Source organism: Dama dama, chromosome 27 (assembly GCF_033118175.1).
Source record: "Dama dama isolate Ldn47 chromosome 27, ASM3311817v1, whole genome shotgun sequence".
Taxonomy (NCBI): domain Eukaryota; kingdom Metazoa; phylum Chordata; class Mammalia; order Artiodactyla; family Cervidae; genus Dama; species Dama dama.
In genome coordinates this window covers 2771812-2793520 of record NC_083707.1, presented here as the reverse complement: position 1 = coordinate 2793520, position 21709 = coordinate 2771812, and the positions used below count along the sequence as shown (strand labels likewise).

The window sequence follows — 21709 nt, the reverse complement described above, 5'->3', positions numbered from 1 at the left end:
TAAATGGCTGTTTTCTCTGCTTCAGGTGCCTCTCCCTCCAACCTCCCCCTCCCCAGGCAATAGGACCATTCTCCTGCTTGCTCGTAGGGCCAGTGCCTTAGAGATGCCCCAGCAGCCCTGATGCCTGGCCTCCAGATTTTTTTTCTTACTGAGCAGGAAATAAACTTATCTGAATTACTTGACCAGGAAGCCATTTCTGGCAAGTCCCACCACCTATAATCAGGTAATCACTTCAGGGCCATAAGACTGGTTTTTCCAGTCCTCTTAGCTCCACACTATCAGAAGAAAGCAAATGTCCCTCAAACTAAGAAATGCAGAAGCTATGTTCTATATCTTTGCAGCTTGAGACATACCACTGAAAGTAGGCAGTTAAACCAGAACAAGTCTCTGCCTGGCACTCATCAAATGTCTGCTGCCTGTCTCTCGTGCTGCTATTGGTAACTGCAGGCCCACCCTGAGGCTCAGGATCTGCTTTCTGGATGGGTTTTCTGTTTTCTCTGCTGGGCCATTTGTCATTTCATACCATCTTCTCACAGCCTTCTGTTTTAATACCCCATGTGGACACATTTTTATGACTGTGAAATGAAACCGTGTGTGTATTCATTTCCTTAATTAGCTGCTTATGTAGCATTCTCCTTCCCACCTATATAACCCTTCCATGTTCATACTTTCTTTACCATACATTCTTCTGTCACCCACTAGTTCCCTTGCTACCAATAAATTCTGACACATACTTAACATCAATTTACCTAATCCACAATCTTGGTTTTTTGGATAGCACTTACATGCTTTTTAAAAGCAGTTCAGAGACTGATCTTCAGGAAACTGGAGAGTAAACGCAGCAGCACTTCATAGAAATAGCAGCAGCCCTGCCCTCAAAGGCACGAGTGGCTGAGAGCAGAGGACTCTGGACCACCCTGCCTGCTGGAGCTGGCCGCTCCCCACAGCTTCCCTGTGCCACACGCAGGAAAGAACTCAGCGACTGCCCTGTGAAGCCTTTGAAAGGCGAGTCTCTCCAAGCAGCAGGGAGAGGCCCAGAAGGAGGCAGAAGAGCAGTGGAGGAAGAGAAGGGAGCACTGGAGAACCGCAAAGAAGGCGGTGCTCCTGAGCACACTGGCGGGAGAGGGCAGGGCTGCCCCGCAGTGACGAGAGCAGACCAGCTCCTGCATTCGCCTCAGACCCCGAATCCCACCGTTTGCCCACATGTTAACACACGAAACACAGGAAGGAAGCTTCAGCACAGAAAAGGCCTGACACCAACACAGCATTGTTCAGAACGCGGAAAACCAGAAGCCACCTTCACAGCCCCAAGGAAGGGAAGGTTTCCGTAACATGCCGCACAGTTCCTACTGAATGCAGCGTGTAGAGAGGTCAGCTGGAAGTTCTGCGGCCATCAGAGGAACAGGTATCATTCAGTGTAAGTAATGACACAGGATAAAACTGTATGTATGCCACAACAATCTGAAAACCATACAAACGAGAAAGTGCAAGACACAAATGCAGCAGACCCCTAACATTAATGCCTTTTAATCAGACGTGCAGATGACGTGTGACCAGGTGTGAGATCCCTAAGACTAAAACTGTCTATGTCATGTGACCCAGTTGTCCCCTCTCCCTACCCTCCAGGAGTCCAGCACCAGCCCCTCAAGTAGCTTTGCTGGCCAGTAACTTCCAGGATTGAGGTGTTAGGTTGTACTTCTTAGAAAATAAACAAAGTGAGATGTTACTTTGGTGAAATTTGAAAAGTTATGCTATAGTTTTCACAGGTATATGGGATGCCATTCTACTCTTGATAGAGGCTTTGTAAGAAAGGCAACCCCAAATACAAACACTCCTAAACTCTTCCATTTGGGTATGGGGATGATCTGGAGACACACACCCCCTCCCCCACACACGGCTCTACTGACGCATGGACACAACTTGAGGAGGGTGGAGGGGAAGGAAGGCGCATCAGTACCACACAGACTCCACGCTGTAGAGCAGCTACGCCACACTAAGCATGTGCTGAATGGAGCAGAGAACACACATGTGACCATCCTGGGAGCATACACCATTCTAGCAAAAGCTCAATCAAAAAAGACACACCACTGCCTGTAGCACTTAGGGCGCTAACACCCAGCTTCCAGGCAGCCACTGATTTACGACCATTTGAAACTGCTGGGGGCCCATGTGTATTTAATCTCTTTCTATGAAAACTAATACCTAACCCTACTTTCCAAAACTCCTGGAAGAACAAGTGAAGTGTTGACACAATAGGGTGTGTTGACACAACAGGGGACCAGAGACAGAAGGGGTGCCCGTGTGCTCACAGAATGGTGGTGGTGGGAGGGGTGCCTTTTTTCCTGAAGATGACGGGGATGTCGGCACAGAGTCAGACCCGGGACTATCTGATTGCTACTGAGAGTGCAATATTAGTACCGATATTCCTTCCTAGAAATTTGCTGAAACATCACCATCCTACTGGCATTTAGGCTTACTTTAAATGACCCTGAAGTGAATCAGACAGCAAAACAGCTTTGACACCAGCCATGTTCGCAGAACATTCTGTTATCCCAGAGAATAAATAACCCAACCACTGACAAAAATCAACAGAATGGTGTTCTATAAAGCATTACTTGAATTTCTTTTTAAGTGGAAGAGCAAATGCATGGAAAACAGGTTCCACACTTCATAACTCAAACCTAACTTTTTAAATTTCATCAATTTTAAATAAAACTATTCACAAAGAAAAGTTAAGCAATTCCTTTGAATGCTTATGGCTAGACTCTGGTGAAGATTAAAAATGTCTCTCATGCCCTGGCGCCCCGCCCCCGCGACTTGAAGGGGCCGGGGCTGCGGCCACCTCAGAGCCTCAGAATCGCGTGCGCGGGGCGTGGGGCAGTGCTGAGGAGACGAGCCTGAGGCACGGAGGCTGAGGCAAGCTAGATGCCAGAACAGTCCAAGGAGCTGCAGCGTGGCGGGAGCCCGTAGCCAGAGCAGTCCCGGAGCAGAAACGGCTGCTGTCACCACCGCTGTCCCCGGAGCCCAGCTGAACTGGCCATGGCCTTGTCGATGCTGCTGAACGGGTTGAAGGAGGAGAACAAAGAGCCCATCATCGAGCTCTTGTCAAGGCTGGCAGTGATGGTGAAAGCATAGGAAACTGCCCCTTTTCCCAGAGGCTCTTCATGATTCTTTGGCTCAGAGGAGTTGTGTCACAACTGTTGACCTGAAAAGGAAGCCTGCAGACCTGCAGAACTTGGCTCTGGGGACCCACCCACCATTTACAACTTTCAACAGTGAGGTCAAAATGGATGTAAATAAGATTGAAGAATTTCTTGAAGAAGGCTTATGCCCTCCCAAGTACTTAAAGCTTTCACCAAAACACCCAGAATCAAATACTGCTGGAATGGACATCTTTGCCAAATTCTCTGCATATATCAAGAATTCAAGGCCAGAGGCTAATGCAGCTGTGGAGCGGGGTCTCTTGAAAACACTGCAGAAAGTAGGTGAATATCTGCATTCTCCCCTCCCTGATGAAATTGATGAGACTAGTATGGAGGACATCAAGTTTTCCACATGTAAATTTCTGGATGGCAATGAAATGACACTAACTGACTGCAACCTGCTGCCCAAGCTGCACATTGTCAAGGTGGTGGCGAAAAAATACCCCAACTTTGATATTCCAAAAGGAATGACTGGCACCTGGAGATACCTAACTAATGCCTACAGTAGGGATGAGTTCACCAACACCTGCCCCAGTGATAAGAAGGTTGAAATAGCATACAGTGATGTCGCCAAAAGACATCAAAAGACATTACCAAATAAAAGAGGACTTATGAGAGAAATGTCTTCACATCTTCCCCTGACTAAGAACATACTTTTCCTAACAGACTGCTCCTCTTCCTAGAAAGTAGAAACTTTATTTGGCATGAACGTGCAGTTATTCCAGATTAGGATAAAGCATAGACAAGGTATAGTAGCTGTCTTGAAATATATATACTCCTAAGCAGTAGTACTTTGAAATTCCTTTACCCTGCCTATATCCCCTAGCCCGTATTCTCGTCTCCTCCAATTTGGAGACACTCCATCACAAGCTTTCACTTTAAAAGTAGTTTGCCATCTCTCTGGAGCCTTCATCACTGGAGTCCATTCACTGTGTATTGATGACAGAACTTTTGAGGTGCACTGTTCAACCTTTAAAATAGTAACTGTAAAAAAATAAAAACAAATAAATAAAATAGTAAAAAAAAAAAAAAAAAAAGTCTTTCATGGGACTGGCTGAGTTTCGGCATAGTTTAAGACTCAATTACCAGCTTTGAGAGAACCTATGATGAGAGGAAGATGGGCTGAGGCCAGGCTGTGCTACCCTGCAGGGCCCAGAGCTCCAGAAGGCAGAATGACATGACAGTGCAAGATTACCAAGTGTGGGGGTCTGGGGTCTGGGGAAATGACTAGCTAAGAGGTGTTTGGAGGCAGTAAACAGGAGTATGGGCTGTGATGGTTCTTAGATATCTAAAGCAATCTAAGCCAAAATGTAGACTACAGGAGACACGGAATGTTTAAATATTATTTCTCCACTGCACTCTTACACTATAAAATGATGCTTCACCATTTAAAATTTTTCTCACAAACCAAAAGGGCTTCTTGCCCTGGCTACATCTTGATCATCACATAACGATTACATCCCATGCAGTCCATGAGTATCTCAGACAAACAAATCCTTAATTTCTTACCTACATGATAACATAAACTTGAAAAATTAAGTATAAAGCTCAGTATTGTATGTAAAAGAGCACCATACTAACGGTCTGACAGCTTTGATTTCATCATCAAAAGAGGATTATATACATTCTCAATCATGGCAAGTCAAGGGATTTAATATATTTCCCTCTCTGTAATTATTCCTAAGAACTCCAGGGAAGGACTGGATCATAATTAATGAAAGCATCCAGCAATTTAAACAAAAAGCTTGCAAGTCTTTAAAAATCATTCTAAATAATAAAATACTCTAGTTAACACCATTCTATGGAGGAACTCACTGTGATCTCATTCAAGAGAATCTTTTTCTAGGGGAACATACATTGTTAAGAAGTTATCCTAAATTGCCCCCAAATTGTCTACAGGACCACTTACTGACACTGGTGATATCATTATGCTATCTGGAAAGAAAGTGTCACCATTTTCCAGAATACCCACCAAGATTATAAAGGAAGCCAAAATAATAACTACAATTCTTATACATTGATGGATGGAATCAGCTACAAAGAATATTTCAAGAAAGAACACTTTTCCTGATTCCCTCTGAGGATAAAAATGTTACAGATGAGCAAAACTAAAGATGAAGGATAGGTCTGCTATTTGAAGCAAGTGATGGAAGAGGAAAATGGAGAGGAAGAGCTGCTAGGTGACCAGCTCTCTCTGTCTCTTCATGGTGAATGAAGACATAGCACCTGGGAATGAAGCTGGGCCTGGTCTAGCTCCCTTGGAATCTAGCGTTCTCAGCTTGCTAATGACAAGAGAGTAAAACTTAATCCTTTTGTCATACAGGCCACAACTTTGGCAATCATGATACTTCTTGTGCGTTTCTGTTCTAAATTGTTTCCCAAGGAATAATATGATGATCTCCAAGAAGGGGCTGTAAGATGGAGTTCAGTCCATCTGAACTGGTGTTCAAATCCTATTTCAGAAGGGTGGAGGTGATGGGAATAAATTACTGACATTATTTGAAAATAAACAGGCAAGTTCCACTTATTATTGAAGTTGTGATAGGCAGGGATGTGCCTGCCTGTGATCTTTTTACACTGGCCTGTGATCCACACTGCTGTTCAAATGTTCTTACAAAATCCATACTTATGGTATATTTCTAAAATAAGAACAAACAGGTGGAATTTTCACTTTAAGGAAACTAACCAGAATTGGGATCACATACTGAAAAATGGAAATCAAGATAAAGATCAACACACAGAACCATAGGGTTAAGATCTCATTAGGCCCTTACAGGATCTTCCTCTGAAGATCCCCACACTGAGTAATGCCCAAAGTGGTTCTATGACTTGCTCAAGGTCTTAGGTGGCAAGCCCATCTAGAGACCCAGGTATGCTAAGTCCAGTGGTCTTTAAGTGACAGCTCTCACTCATCTTCTAGGGCACCCCTAACTGTCCAATGGAACCATGAGAGATCACAGATTAAGCGGTATAGTTTTCACTGCCTTTCGAGAAGAAGTAGAAAATTTAAAGAAAGGGAAGAAAGGAGGGAAGAAAAGAAAAGCAATTACTCAAAGCATGTGAGTAATTACATCATTTTTATAGATGGGACAGCATGAAGACTGACAAGGGGAATCTAGCAACACCACTAAGAGCAGCAGGTAACACTTACTGAACATGTATCATCTGGACACAGTGTTTACAATTGTGTTATTTAATTTAACCCAGAAAACTACACTACTAGGTTAACTGCTTTCATTATCATCTCCCACAGAGATGACACTTTCTCTTCTGCTCAGGCTCAGAGAGAACTGACTCAGAAACAAAGCAAGGAAATAGAGGAACCAGAAGCCCAGACAGTCAGCAGTGCAAACCTGCAGCTGCGCGTCCTTTGGCAAGGGCTCTCAGTCCCCAGGCTCTAGGGGGAACACTGCAGGATTTCCCACGTTACTTCTCACTGAAGAGAAGCTCCATTCTGGGTCACCAAACCAATCGCCTAAATATGATGTCTGTGATTACATGGGAACTGTAGTACAGTAAACACCATATAGTGTTAAATTCCTTTCAACTGGTTTGGAGCTGCTGCTGCTAAGTCGCCTCACTCCTGTCCGACTCTGTGCGACCCCACAGAGGGCAGCCCAACAGGCTCCCACATCCCTGGGATTCTCCAGGCAAGAACACTGGAGTGGATTGCCATTTCCTTTCCCAGTGCATGAAAGTGAAAAGTGAAGGTGAAGTCTCGCAGTTGTGTCCGACTCTTAGCTACACTTACTGAATTCCCTAAGTGTGCTCTAGATGTGAGGAGCTGAGACAAAGAAAAGTTATTACTCATCCCTTTTGGGATAAAACCACACCCCTGCATATAATGGATATTAAAGCAATGCAAAAATACTTCTCTCTTCTCAAAAGCATGTCTCATTAACACTGAAAACTGAAAGCATTTCTTGCAAGAAATGTAACCATGAACATTAAGTATTGGTTTAGAATTCCAAAGTCAATGATTTCATCAAAAAGCTTCATTCCTGAGCTGAAATATCTCCTGAGCCTAACACAATCAATATGATTCTCTAAAGAGGGATGTAAAGGGTCTAGCATTAGCATTGCTAATGCTTAAGACCATTACCTCATTCTGCTTATGGTATCTATTTTTAAAAGCCATACTTTATTTATTTACAAAGATCTATTTTATAAAGTCACAAAACTCAGTGTCACACAACTGGTTGAAAATCATATTACTTAATTATATGGTTCAACATACTGTAACAAGGGTCAAGAGAATAGATAAGTGGTATTTCTGATAGTAAAGTTCTAAATTTATGAACTTCACCTGTTGTGAAGTTATTAGGCCCAGGCTCACCACACTCAACCTGTACCTCTCTACACTTTAAAGATCAGTAAGCAAAGCGACCAAGCACAATTAGAAAAAGAGGCAAATAGAGCTGCTAGAAATGAAAATAATGATAAATTTGAAACATGTGAAAAGGAATTTAGACACAACTGAAAAAGGAATTCTTGAACTAGAAGAAAAATCCCAAGAAATTACCCAGAATGTAGCACAAAGAGATGAAAAATAAAATAAATTCAGGAAACATGAAAGATAAAGTGAGGATAATTAATTAAGAGTTCTAAAAGCAAATAATAAAGGAATGAGAAAGAAGCACAACTGAGTTAATGAATAAAAATGATACTGAAATGATTTAAAAAACCACCAATCCTCAGATTCAGAAAACCCAACAAATCTTAAATTCAGCAAATAAAAAGAAGTCCACACTAGATAGATCAGAATGAAACAGCACACCAAAGTCACTGGGAAAATTTTAAAAGGAGCCAGGGGAAAAAGCCATTATAACTACCAAGCAACAACAGCAACAACTACTTTCAAGTGACAAAGTTCTAACTGCAGAGAATAATACTTCCAGCAAAACTACGTTTCAAACATAGAAGGTATAAAGTTATTTGCAAACAAATACTAACCGAGGGTTTATCATAAAAAAGTGAAATTTATTATCAACAGAAATTTGTAAGAGATGAATTTCAGGAGGAAGGAAAATGATCCAAGAGAAAAGGTATAACATCCAAGAAGGAACAATAAGCAAAGGAAATGATAAACATGTGGGATAATTTTGACAGGAGGATGATGGCCATGTTAAAGCAATAAAAGTAATGCCCAATTGGGGGGCATAAAAAAATCAAAACAGAAATAAGACCCTGGTAACTAACATATACTATGGAATGGCATGATTGGCATCTAAGATCCTTGTGCTGTGTGGGAGGCTGAAGGACACCAGTAACTTTAAATTCTGTTAAGTAAACACTAAGGTTACTTAATACACAAATAAACGGCGGGCAGAACTTCCAAATCAGTAGAGGGGTAAAAGAATAAATGAGAAAAACAAATTCCCGAAAGTGCACAATACAAAGAAGGTGGGAAAGAAAAAAAAAAAAAAAAAAAAAAGAGAGAGAAAGGAAAAGAAGGAAGAAAAATGGGACAAATAGGAAGAACTAAAAAAACCACAAATATATCAATCACTACGATCATTGTCAATTTAATAAATTACCTAATTAATAGACAAAGATTGTCATATTGAATAAAAAAATAAAAGAAACAAAAATCAAAATCCAGAGCAGGAAGAGGAGGAGAGGCACCAAGAGGCTGAGCAGCAGGGAACTGAGCAGGAGATCGGGGTGCAGACTTAGGCCATTTGGCCTAGAGTCTTCATTCCTCTCCAGGACACTACATAACATCTTTAAAAAATGGAAAATTAACATATGGGTTTCCTTTTGCTATTTCAACCATGAAGCCCTTTAAATAAAAAACATGATTTAAAAAAAAAAAAAAAGAAATATCAAGGCCTCCTAATCTTTCAAATTATACAGGACATTTTTATACTACATTAATAATTACAGTATTAGTTATATAATATATATACTACAATCCAATTACTATTTCTTGTTTTCCTTCTAAGTGATATAGAAGAGTTCTAAAAAATTAATTTTTCATCGAAAACAACTGTAAAGAGATTTGCTTTCAACAGTCCTTAAGATATTTTTTAAAATTTAGATAAAAAACATCCATATCTAGTCATAACTGCTTCTCGACTGAATTCTACCTTACATTCTAAAAAATATTCTTAGTCCCCAAAGTATCAGAGACTATGATCTGAATAAAATAATGCATGTATTTTTAAGGTAAATGCTGGCTCCGCAACTCAGACTGTGATTTTCAATAAACCACAGAACTGTGCAAAAGACTGTGCAAAAAAGACACGATTATCTCAGGTTAACACCTTCAAGAATCAAGACAACAGAGGGAAAGGTAACTGGTGAAATGCATCAGGATGCCCAGGATTAAAAAGCAAGGGTAACTTTTCTTCTAATCCTCGTACTATTTCTGGCCAGACAGAATTCACCAAAAAATCATAGCCGGGAACAGTATTGCCCTTTTCACTGTAAGATAAGAGAAAAATTTCAGTCAAATACACCAGAAACATCTACTTACAAAAAGCAAAATTCCACTGTGGTGTTTTAGTAAAATAAAAGTTCCTCAGCCTAAAATTTACTTCAACTTTTGAAAAACAACTGTATTTGTCAATTATTTTGTTTTTAGGCCCAAACTTGTATTTCACTCCTTGATCTCATTCTCACCTAGAACCTGACACATCCTCTGTGTCCTGACTCCTACAATTATAGCAAACATAGCAGACAGCTGGGGTCAAGGATAATGCAAAACTACGCCGACTTGCTGTGGCACAGTTTTCTCCCCTTAAATGGACTACCATGTTTATACACTATCTTGAAAAAGCAGCAATCTAATACCACAAGAAAAGCAATCTTTGCATTCAACCTTAACACCACTCAGCTCTAAAACACTGTTAATCACACTAATTTACCAATTACTAACAGCTTTGTGACTCAGCTACCTCTGATTACCTTCAGGTCTAACGTTCTATGACCATTTCATGTAAAATCTGCATTACAACTCTTAATACAAAAAAAACCCTGATAACATTCATGGTTTCCATATGCACATGCTTTATTTTGTATTGTCAGCAAAAAGGCCAAATTCTGAGTTTCTAATTCACACACTTAGGTGAGAGAGAACACTGAGAGAAAATCATGCTATCAGGAGCCACAGCATCTGAGTTCAAATCTCGGGTCATTTAACCATGTTTTGGTTTCCTCATCTTTAAAATCATAGGGTCATTATATGGAATAAGGTTTGTAAAGCATTTAGGATGGTGTATGGTTTGTAAAGCATTTAGCACTTACTGGCATATAGTAAGTGCTATGTTAATAGTGTTAAATACACAGTATATAAATTAAAAAGGCGGGTTCCTTAAGTTTCTCTCTACTTAAAAATCTGTAAATATCTTTAGACAACACCATCTCACTGATCTACCCACTTTGCTGCATTGTTAACATGCTCTATATTAAGGTAATTTTCTTTATATTCGATGAGGGAAAGGAGATGCCTATGTCCCACATACCCAGTTCCACGTATCATATCATATACTTTTAATCCCAATAAGAACTAGCTCTAATAAGGTATAGGAAGAGAGAACAAAATTGAAGATTGTAGAATGCAAATGCACATAATGTGAGCAACAATGAATGACAAGATCACCTCATTTCCAAACTAAATATACAATTAAAGCCTCAAAAGGAAAATTTAACTCTGCAAGATCAACAGTTAGAAAAGCTAATTTACGTCCTCTGGAAAATAACTCCTGAACATCACTGCTATTGCTGGGTATACAGAGCACCCAAAGGCAGATGCTGAGCCAGGGAGGGTCTAGGGCAACAAGACAATGTGGCGTGAAGCAAAGGCAGATGACCTACCAAGGTACAGTCTAGATACTCAAATTTCCGAGCTTTCTACATGAGTTCTGCCACCCTGAAAACTGTGGAAAAGAACAAACATGTGAGGCATGAAACTTGACATTTCAGGACCAAGACTAGGCTTGTCAAATCTAAGGATCAGTTGTTTTGTTACTGTGGCCTCCTTAATTTCACATGATGACTTCTATTAAATTCTTACCCCAAATCCAAATCCAACTAAATCTTGACTATTATTACACAAAAGTGGCAAAACAAAGCTTCATCTGAAATCATCTAGTGGAAACAGAGAGGATACTTCCCAGTCAATCAGCACATTTATTCCCCAGGTTTCTCTTTTCAAAAAAAAAAAATTTCAAGGCTAAAAATAATTTTCACTCCATGAAGGGACTTGATTTGCCTTTCTAGTGCTGCAAATTGACTGAGTCTTTCATTTCACAAACATTGGATAGTTGCTGTCTTAAGACACTGTGCCAGGGGTGGGGAGTATGGGCTGTGCAGGATGGCAGCAAGCTGTTAAGATGGAAACTAGTCCTCAACAGAAGTGAGAGCAACACGCAGTCGCCTGCAGAGAACAGGATGAAAGCCAGACTTTAGGATGGAAGGTGGGCGGTCTCTTGAAGGAAGTGGCATCTGCGTTGGGCTTCACACGGGATGACAGATCAACAAAAAGAAATGGAAAGGCAGAGGACTCTTGAGGAAAAACACAGACCCACCAAATGTGTGCCGGGGACCAGCGGAGCAAGGGAAGCCCATAGAGTGCCACACACAAGGACCACTGAGGCTGGAGTGCGCAGGGCCTCGTACGCCGCATCAAGACGCCTAGACTTTCCTCCACACGCAACAAGCAGCCACTAAAGACTTAGGAAGAAGGCAGTGCCTACATATCAGAATTGTGGGTCTATGTGACAGCCGAAGGGCAGAGGGGAAGGGAGAGGGTAGAGGCAGGGAGAGGAGGTGGGCAGATCCTGTTATTCTGGATAAAACTATGACAAAGGCCCAGATCAGGCCAGTGGTGATGGTGAAAGGCAGCCGGGTATTTATGAAACAAAGCGAAAAGTATGGAAATCAGGCAAGAGGAGGGAAAACTGAAGATGACTTTAACCACAATTAATATAAAACTTGTGGAATTACACAGAATTCATATTTATAAACAGATTACAACATCAGAATAATGGAAGGAAACCAACTTTTATTTCACATGTAATTGAGGAAAAAGTACACAAAAGGGGAAAATATAGGCTGTGAATTCACAAAGATGTACCCTTTACCTCTGCCCTACTCATTACAGTTTCCTTTTGAGGCGATGACCCACACCCACCTCATACTGCCATGCTAACAATTCACCCAGGGGAGCGCATATGAACCCGACCCAAACGAGGCAGCAATAATCAGCAGGCGCAAGTTCTAAGTACAGCTGCTTAAACTACCTTGAGATGGCTCCTCCTGTGACCTCTCGAAGAAGGCGGCAGTGATGGGGAACGAACTCCAAGAGTTTATCATACATGAGCTGGAGATCACTCAGACGACTATCAACAATCTGCTCTAGAATCACCTATTAAGTGAATAGCATTTTAAAAAAGCATCTCAAAGAGAGGTATGAATTACACACTACAGGAAAAATAGAGAAAACCTTAAAAGTATGCTTCCTCATGCCCCCTCCTCCCCAGCTAACATGTTTTCTAACAGTAACAGCTATACTCAGAACTAGTTTCAGGATTTGGAAGCACAGCTCTGATCCAGCGGAGACACAGGCTGGGTGACAGAGACTGGCCTGAAGCTGGAAAGCCAAGCACATTTGCCTCCTCCCCTCCCGAGACTGAAAACAAAATAAAATGACAATTTCCCATAACAACAGCCCCTCCCTGTACTGACCTCGGCCTTTTCTTCTACCATAATTTAGATCAGGGGACGGCGTGAGACAGAGAAAGATGGAAATATATATTTTATTTTACTTTATTATTTTATCTTTTGTGTTAAGGTTGAGAGTCAAGAGGTTAATGACAAGCATACGAATTTAAAAAGAAATTAAAATGTGGCCTTGGTTTATTTAATATGCCACTGAAACATCAAATGTTTCTCTCATTTAGCACATTAGGTTCAGTTCAGTGAAAAACAAAGGCATAAGTTAGTAACGATTTTCACTTACCGAGACAGAAATAATGTAGGTAATTTGTCTTTTTCATTCTTAGCAAGTTAGGTAAGAAATATAACAGGATAGGAAGAGAGGAAACTGACAGATCATTTATTTTTAGTAACTCTAATAAAAGCTGAAAGGATTATTGAAGTTAATCCTTACATTTCGTTTTTATCAATGGGATTCCATGTCCCCCATTTATAAATGGGAGGCTTTCATCCCAAAGTCATGGTGAACAGGGCTTTGTACTTACTGGACAGAAAAAGGATCCACACTGACAGAGGACTGAAGACAGTCTGCAAACACTAAGGATGGGCTTGTGACTTTTATCAGTTTGAACCAGATGAAGCTGCCGCTTTTGTGTGTCAGAAAACGTTGAGTAGTGGCAACTTCATATGGTACAGTCTACATTCTGGCTGCTCAAAGGCAGAATATGCTTACTTTCCAAAGTTTAACCGCATCCTTGGGGATGAAGGACACTGGATAGTCAGGTTCTGGACTTAGGGTATTATGCTGCTAATTTGCCTATGAAAGTCCTGCATCAGTGACTATTTCCTCCCTCCCACCTTCCTAGCTAAGAGACTCCTCAGTATTCAAGACTTAGGCCACATCTCTGTGAAGACAACCTTCAGCACAGATTTTCCATGGTCAGGGTTTCAGCAGGCTCCCTCACCAGGAATTTACACTGCAGTTTTGGTATCTGCTTACTTGCTCCATTTTACCCACTAGACTGATAGTTAAAAATTCATTTTAAGAATTTAGTGGCAAATAATTTACATACCATAAAACTGACCTAAAAATGTTTTGATACATTCCGTCTCCCTAGGCAAGACCCTCCTCCCACTAAATTAACATGAGCCCTGGGCTACAGCATCACTAAAAAACACTAAGAAGGTGCCTGACTCCTGCATGCTGGTTGTCACCACCAGGGACCAACCTTTTCTTCCAACTGATGGTACTACAGTAACTGAGAATCTTTACAGAAAGGCCTCTAAACTACCCCTTACACCCAGTAAAGCATCCAAGACAGAGCAGATGCTCTATGAACATCTGCTGAATGAAGGCCTTATTCAACAGTACACAAATCTCATCTACGTATGGTTTCACGAGGACTTGACCAACTGATGCCTCTGCATCCCGTGTCTTGTCAATTGTGGCCTAAGTCTGTAAGCAGTGCCGAATAATATCGACACTGGAAGTCTGAAGACCTTCTAATAGGAGGCCTTCCAGTGACTGTTGTAACATGGCTGTAATACCAGCTATATGCTGCAAGAAAGACAGGTTAAACAGCTCCAGTTGCAATCATTTCTAAAGATCCAAACACACACATAACACATTTCTTATTCCAACAGAAGATATGTAAAATTAAATATTAACATTTTCTGGAGAGAAACAATGAATCTCTCCTCCTCCTCCTCACATCTCTTTGTAAGTTAATCTTTGCTGTATCAAAGGAGGATTTAGATATCACTTCAGAATGAGGTTCTTTTAAGCTACAGAGTAAATCTGACAAACATCATGATTCTAAAGTCCAGTCAAGAGTTTTGGATAAATTAATTCTGACTAAATCATATAGTGTGTCAAGTTACATGAAATTTAGAATTAATTTTACCCTTATAACTCAGAGAATATGCCTGTGTCTTTACACAAAATCTATAATGTGTGACACTTAGGAGGCAGGGGCCTAAAACACAAAAACTGAAAGAGAAAATTCAAAGCTAGTTTCAAAATCCTGCAGGTCAGCAACTGTCAGAACAATACAGGCATCCCTTGGCGATACTGCAGGTGTGGTTCTAGGCCACCACAATAAATTGACTACTAGCACAATAAAGCCAGTTATGGGGGTTTCTTGGATTCTCAGCAGATATAAAGCATATGTTTATACCGTACTACATACAGTATATTGAGTTGGCAAAAGCATTATGTGTAAAACAAACAAGATATAGACCTTAATTACTTTAATTAAAACATGCTTTATTGCTAAAAAATGCAACCATCATGTGAACCTTCAGTAAGCTATCATCATTTTGCCGGGGGAGGTTTGAAACACTGTGAAAACTACCAGAATGAGATACAGAGATAACAGCACTTGAAGTGAGCAAGTGCTGTTAAAAGGGTACTAGCATGGTGATAGACCTGCTTGATGCAGTGCTGCAATAAACCTTCAATTAAAAAAAAGTGCAATATCTGTGAAACACAATAAATCTAAGGGCAATAAAACAAGGTCTGCCTGTACCAGGTAAAATCAAAATTATTTAGCAAATTCCTAAATACTAAAGTGTGAAAAATCTACAACAACAGTTACTGGTCTTATTTTGTCCAAAAGAGGCAAGCCTTTGCTTTGAACAGCATGAAACTGTAACTGATTAAATTCTGTGGCAATTCTCTCCAACATCTGTCCAGTCAAAAGTGGGCTAGTGGAGACAATTAAAAAGAGTTAATTCCTAAAAGTTTTTAATTTCCAAGAATATATCACATGATCAGCAATCCTGATGCTTTCATTGTGCTTTTCCATAGCCCCCTTGTTATAAGGTAGAAGCTATAGCATCCTTTGTGCCATGAGCTTTTACAGCATGTTCTAGGACAGTGGAAAACTAGAAAAGTTAAGCATAAGCCCCTGACACTGCCAGGCCCCGACCACAGGGTCCAGCCGAGAAGCAAGAGCTGGCCCAGGCCAGTGTGGCTGTTTACATCTCCTTCCCCAGCCTCTCTCATTCAGGGCCTTCTTCATCGTTAACTTCCCTTCCCTCTCTCTAGCTCTATCCGGTTATTTACATTGCCCTGGTTTTCCCTCCTCTACAACTCAAAGTTGCTGATCTGAATTTTTAAAAAGTCCTCCAAGGTGATTCTGAGCAAGAAACAGCATAATATCTATTACATTAAAGATGGAATACCACAAAGGAACGGTATTATAGAAAAAGACATTGTGATGCATCTCTATCAAAGGAAGAGTAGGGATGGACAAAAATGGAAAGAAAACAGGAAGGCAGGCATGGTGGATGTCGAGTGAGGATAAGCTGGCAGGAGCTGCCAAGGCGGCTGAGGGCAAGAGACTTGGAACAGTTTGAGACAAACAGCCCCCCTGGATGGGTCAGAACGGATGACCCATCAAATGCGGTCACAAACAGTCGAACATGACTGAGCAACTCAATTGAACTGAGGGCCTACTACATGCTAGGTATGAGCTGACGGTACCTCAGTGTCAGACAACCCTGCCAGAGGAGCTCCCGTTAGCCTTCCACTGTCAATGACACCAGGAGTTGAGTTCCATGGCTCTGGCTGCACCGTGGAATATACAGCACAAATCTGTCCACGGTGCTTCCCATGGTGCTGGTATGAGCTACTCATTTTCTAAGTCACTCACCTACCTGGCTGATTTAAAATTCAGACTAGAAAGATAAGAAGACAGTTGCAGTATGTAACAAAGAAAATGGTCATCTTTTCCTAATTTCACAAGTTTTTTTTTCTTTTTCTTGTTGACAAACGTTAGCTAAATGTGCCTATCCCGTTTCTTTAAAGAGATAATGCTAGGGTAAGATACATAAGTGGCAATACTCTGGGCATTACTCTGGTCTAAATGAATTTAGGAAAGAAGAAAGCTATCTCATATCTTGAAGATCAACAAAATTTTGCCAGTGCTTCTCTAAGGCAATTCCAAAGACTAAAATTCTTCCAATAAAAGCACACTCCTCTGATTCCCTGGGAAGTGATATATTGGAACTGTGGCCCATAACCATAAAGCCTTTATAAGGATGTATTATAAACTTTACCATCTCACACCCTCCATTTTCCACAAGCTACACTCAAAAACACTGAACCATAGACTTGGCTTTTCTTCTTTTTCAGAAATGAATTTTAACTAAAAAATAAAAAATTTAGGCTAGATGCGAAGTATTAATTTATGTAATATTTAGTAAAGAAAATACTTACTTACCTGCTTGATTCTAGTGCAGATGTTTCTTTATAATGTTGAGAATTTAAGATTTTTTCAATTTTCTCAACTGATGGAATAACCTGTATAAGCCACAACACACATATCTGTAAAATAATAATTAAGCAAAACACACAGTTATCACTATATTTCATCTTAATCATTTTATTTCCCCATTCTAAACTCAGGGACACACAAAGCAAAAAGTCAACTTAGAGTATGTAGGGCATTCTATATTTTGAACACTTCTACATAAAACTGAATTCCCAAGAATGCAACTCTTAATTTTAGGTGTCAAGAAGAAGCACATTTTCAATATTCTACTGCAAGTTTATAGTTAAAAAAGGAGAAAACTAGACTTTTTGTTTCCTCATTTCCCACACTTTTATTCCTTTCTTTTCCTATCTTAAATGAACCTCTCTATAGGTACTACATTTATTTTCTTATGACCCTTTTTCGTGTTATAACTGTAGCTTGTGATCATCTTTATCCTATTGACATGTATATGACACAATTATATGCTTAAGCATCAGTTCATTAAAGCCATTATTATACAACCTTATCAAAGAAGTTGAGCATTATAAAAAAACCCATCCTTAAAAGAACAGAAAGATATAAAGCACTCATTAAACAAACAGTTCCCAGAACTATACAGTAGTATAGCACGGGGAATTCTATCCAGTGCTCTGTGGTGACCTGAATGGGAAGGAATCTAAACACGAGGGGACACGTGTGTGTGACGGATCCACTCTGCTGTGCAGCAGAGACTAAAGCGCGGTAAAGCAACTGGACTCCAATAAAAATCACTCTAAAAAAAGACAAAATAAAATATGTGAGTAGTTACTGAGCACCCACTGTGCACCAGACACTGACCCAGGCAGGGAGCACACGAGTGAACAGAACAGGCAAAGAGTCCCTGCTCTCACAAGGCTGACAGCCTTTCCCAGAAAGGCACTACATTCTTGAAATCCCTGGACGAAAGCTGATAACTGTCTCAAATTCTAATCCCATTATATCCAATAATAATGGACATATATATCATATGTATTATATATTACATTACTACAATATATACAATGGATATGTAATATTATATGATAATGTAATATTATATCCATTAAAGTCAGAAAATCAAATCAAAACATGAGACTGCTAAAAATTAAAAGTAGTGCATGCAGAGGTACAGTTAAGAAGTGGAAACAAAAGAAGTAAATGTGGCAGAATGAGAGAGCAACACACTAGTTTTTCCACCTGCAGCAGAACACTGGAAGAGCTGGCCTTAGAAGGCCTACTTGCTCCCGTATCACTAAAATTTGAATATCTTCTTTACAAGGGTGCTGAGAAATTAGTTTTATGCCTGTTAAAATGTAAAATGCTTCACTGATACCAGTTATTCCTGTGTCTTATTCTGAAAAAATTGAGGAATGTTAATTTTGTGGCCATTTGGGTACCTCTAAAATTCTGCTTTATTTCAAATAGTTAACATGACATTATAAGCATAGAAACAGTTTTGGGAGGAAGAAAAAAGTTTCATATGCTGAGAAGCTGAGAAGACATGAGGCTTTGAGCTGGCATGTAGCATAAGAAATCTACATTAAAAATTTTTAATGCTATCATTAATAAAGCACAAGAAGAATATGCAATATCTTTGTCTTTTTCTTCAATTAGTTACTTTACCACACCCTTCTTATCAATAGGACTTTAATCAGCCAAGGAGTGAAAAGACCTGGGCTCCAGCTCTGGCTGAACCCCTCAGGAGCCTGGCTGAATGCTGCTGCCTAAAGAGAAAGGAAGATCCCGCACTCCTCTCTGCAGAGGTACCAAGAGGAGTCTATGACACCGCATCCATGAAAGTGCCGTTAGCTCCAAGGTGCTACCATAAGCCCGTGTTTAACAGTATGACACTCAAGGATACCTTTTTTCCCCTAATGTCCTCTTATTTAGACATTCGTTCACCTACTGCCCGAATTCCTTCACTGACAGATGACCGAAGACTCTGTAAAAGAATAAAGAAAACGTACTGCAGAAATTGTTTGGTGGCATTACAAAACTTATACATTAAATTCCACATAACTTAATTATCTTTGGGCCAGTATTATGTAGATATTGACAAAAATACATAATATCAAATACAACTGCTGTTGAGGGTACTCATGATTCCAGGGCAAAATGACATATAAAGCCAAGATCACAGAGGATTAACGACCAAAAGAATAGTAATATTGGGTTGGCAAAAAAGTTACTTAACTTTTTTACCATTAAGATGGCTCTAGTAGTGCTTGGCTGTCTTTAATTTCATTAGAAATAATTTTGTAAGACTGTATTGTGACAGCTGTCATATCAGTATGCATTAAAAAAAATCAAGACTATTGAATTTTTGTGTAGTCATTTTAATATTAAAGGAGGAAAAAAAGCAACATTTTCTGTGTATTATCCTTTATTATTTCAAGAAAGGTAAGAATACAACTGAAATGCAAAGTAAGATTTGTGCAGTGTATGGAGAAGGTGCTGTGACTGACTGAAGTGTCAAAATGGCTTGCAAAGTTCTGTGCTGGAGACTTCTCACTGGATAGATTTTGCCACGGTTGAAAAGAGCAGTTGAAGTTGATGGCAATCAAACTGAGACCTTAACTGAGAACAATCCCCTCCAATGTTACACCATGCAGGACATGGCCAACATACTCAAAATATCCAAATCGACTGCTGAACACCATTTGCACCAGCTTGGTTATGTGAATCGTTTTGATGTTTGGGTTCCACATAAGTGAAGTGAAAAAAGAACCTTCTTGACCATATTTCCACAGATAATTCTCTACTTAAATGTAACAAAAATGTTTAATTTTTAAAGCAAATTGTGACAGGAGAGAGAAAAGTGGATTGCTGTTTTTGTTCAGTTGCTCAGTTGTCCCCGTGGACTGCAGCATGCCAGGCTTCCCTGTCCTTCACTATCTCCCAGAGTTTGCTCAAACTCATGTCCATTGAGTTGATGATGCCATCCAACCATCTCATCCTCTGTGGGTACTGTGCAATTATGCAGAATGGAAGAGCTCGTGGGGCAAGCAAAATGAAGCACCACAATCATAGGTAAGGCTGCTCTTCATCCACAAGTGATGCTGTGTATACGGTGGGATTGGAAGGGGATTCTCTATAAGTTCCTTCTGAAAAACCAAATGATTAATTCTAACAAGTACTTGCTCCCAATTAAACAAACTGAAGGCAGCACTAGACGAAAAGCATCTGGAATAGTCAAGAGAAAACGCATTATCTTGCATCAGAATAACTCAGGACCACGTTTTTTTGATGACCAGGCAAAAACTGTTACAGCTTGGCTGGGAAGTTCTGATTCATCCACCACAGTCACCAGACATTGCAACTTCAGATTTTCACTTATTTTGGTCTTTACAAAATTCTCTTAAGGGGAAAATCTCAATTCCCTGGAAGACCATAAAAGACATCTGCAACAGTTCTTTGCTCAAAAATATAAAAAGTTTTGGGAAGATGGAATTATGAAGCTGCCTGAAAAAAACGGCAGAAGGTAGTGGAACAAAACTGTGAATACACTGTTCAATAAAGTTCTTGGTGAAAATGAAAACTGTGTCTTTTATTTTTACTTAAAAACCAGTGGAACTTGCTGGCCAACCCAATACATATACAATCACCGTCATAGGTGGTCAGAGTACGGAAAGAACCATCTGAATCAGACACTAGGAAAATCTGGCGCAGGGGATGGAACTCGAGTCTGACTTGGAGAGCCTGTGGAGGCCGACGGTGGAGGAGAGCAGTCACGAGAGGACAGAGGGTGGACAGGTACAACTGACAGGGCGCACTCAGCGTTGGAGGGTGCACCTGGGTACACAGCAGCCTTCATTTTGGAGAGAAGTAGAAATAAAAGGGTGGGGGAAGATTTAGGAGAATTTTAGACTAGATTCTATCAGGAACTAAACAATCCTTAAGCACTGATACTTCATGATGCCATGTTGTTCTAAGGAAATTACGAATCAAGGAGTAAGGAAAAGAATGGCCAGGAAAAGGCAGGTCATAGGTGGAGAAACATGTCCAGAAGCTAATAAATTAAACAAAATATGAAGAGTCAGACCAAAGCAAAGGTAAAAGAAACGATGAGAATAAACTAGACATGGCAACCCACTCCAGTACTCTTGCCTGGAGAATCCCATGGACAGAGGAGCCTGGCAGGCTACAGTCCATGTGGTCGCAAGAGTCAGACACGACTTAGTGACTAAAGCACCACCACCAGACAAATCACAAAAATTTTATAGAAAAGTGAATTAATTCATTCAATAAACATGAAATGTCTACTAACAGTCAGCCAATGAGGATACAATGATGAATTAGATAGAAACAGTCTTATCCCTCAATGATCTTAGAATCTCAGAGAAGCTTCTTGAGTTGAGATTAAAAAGGCAGGTGAGGTCTTGGTTGATGAGGAGAAGGGTGGTGATAAAGACAGCTGCAGAGTAAGGGACGGTAGGTGGTGCTGGCAGCTGGCAGTGTAGGACAAGAGCCTGAAGGCATGAGGGCAGTCGAGGAAGTTCAAGCACAGGTGGGCAGAGTGGAGAGAGTTCAGAGAGAAGAGTGGAAGGTTAAAAAAGGACAGGGTTCGGG

At 40.3% G+C, this 21709-nt stretch overlaps 2 pseudogenes; one reads left to right on the top strand and one right to left on the bottom strand.

Annotated features, from left to right (window-relative positions):
- LOC133047733 (conserved oligomeric Golgi complex subunit 2-like) overlaps positions 1-21709 on the bottom strand; it is a 38059-nt pseudogene that overhangs the window by 4305 nt on the left and 12045 nt on the right.
- LOC133047734 (chloride intracellular channel protein 4-like) lies at positions 3-4004 on the top strand (annotated as a pseudogene).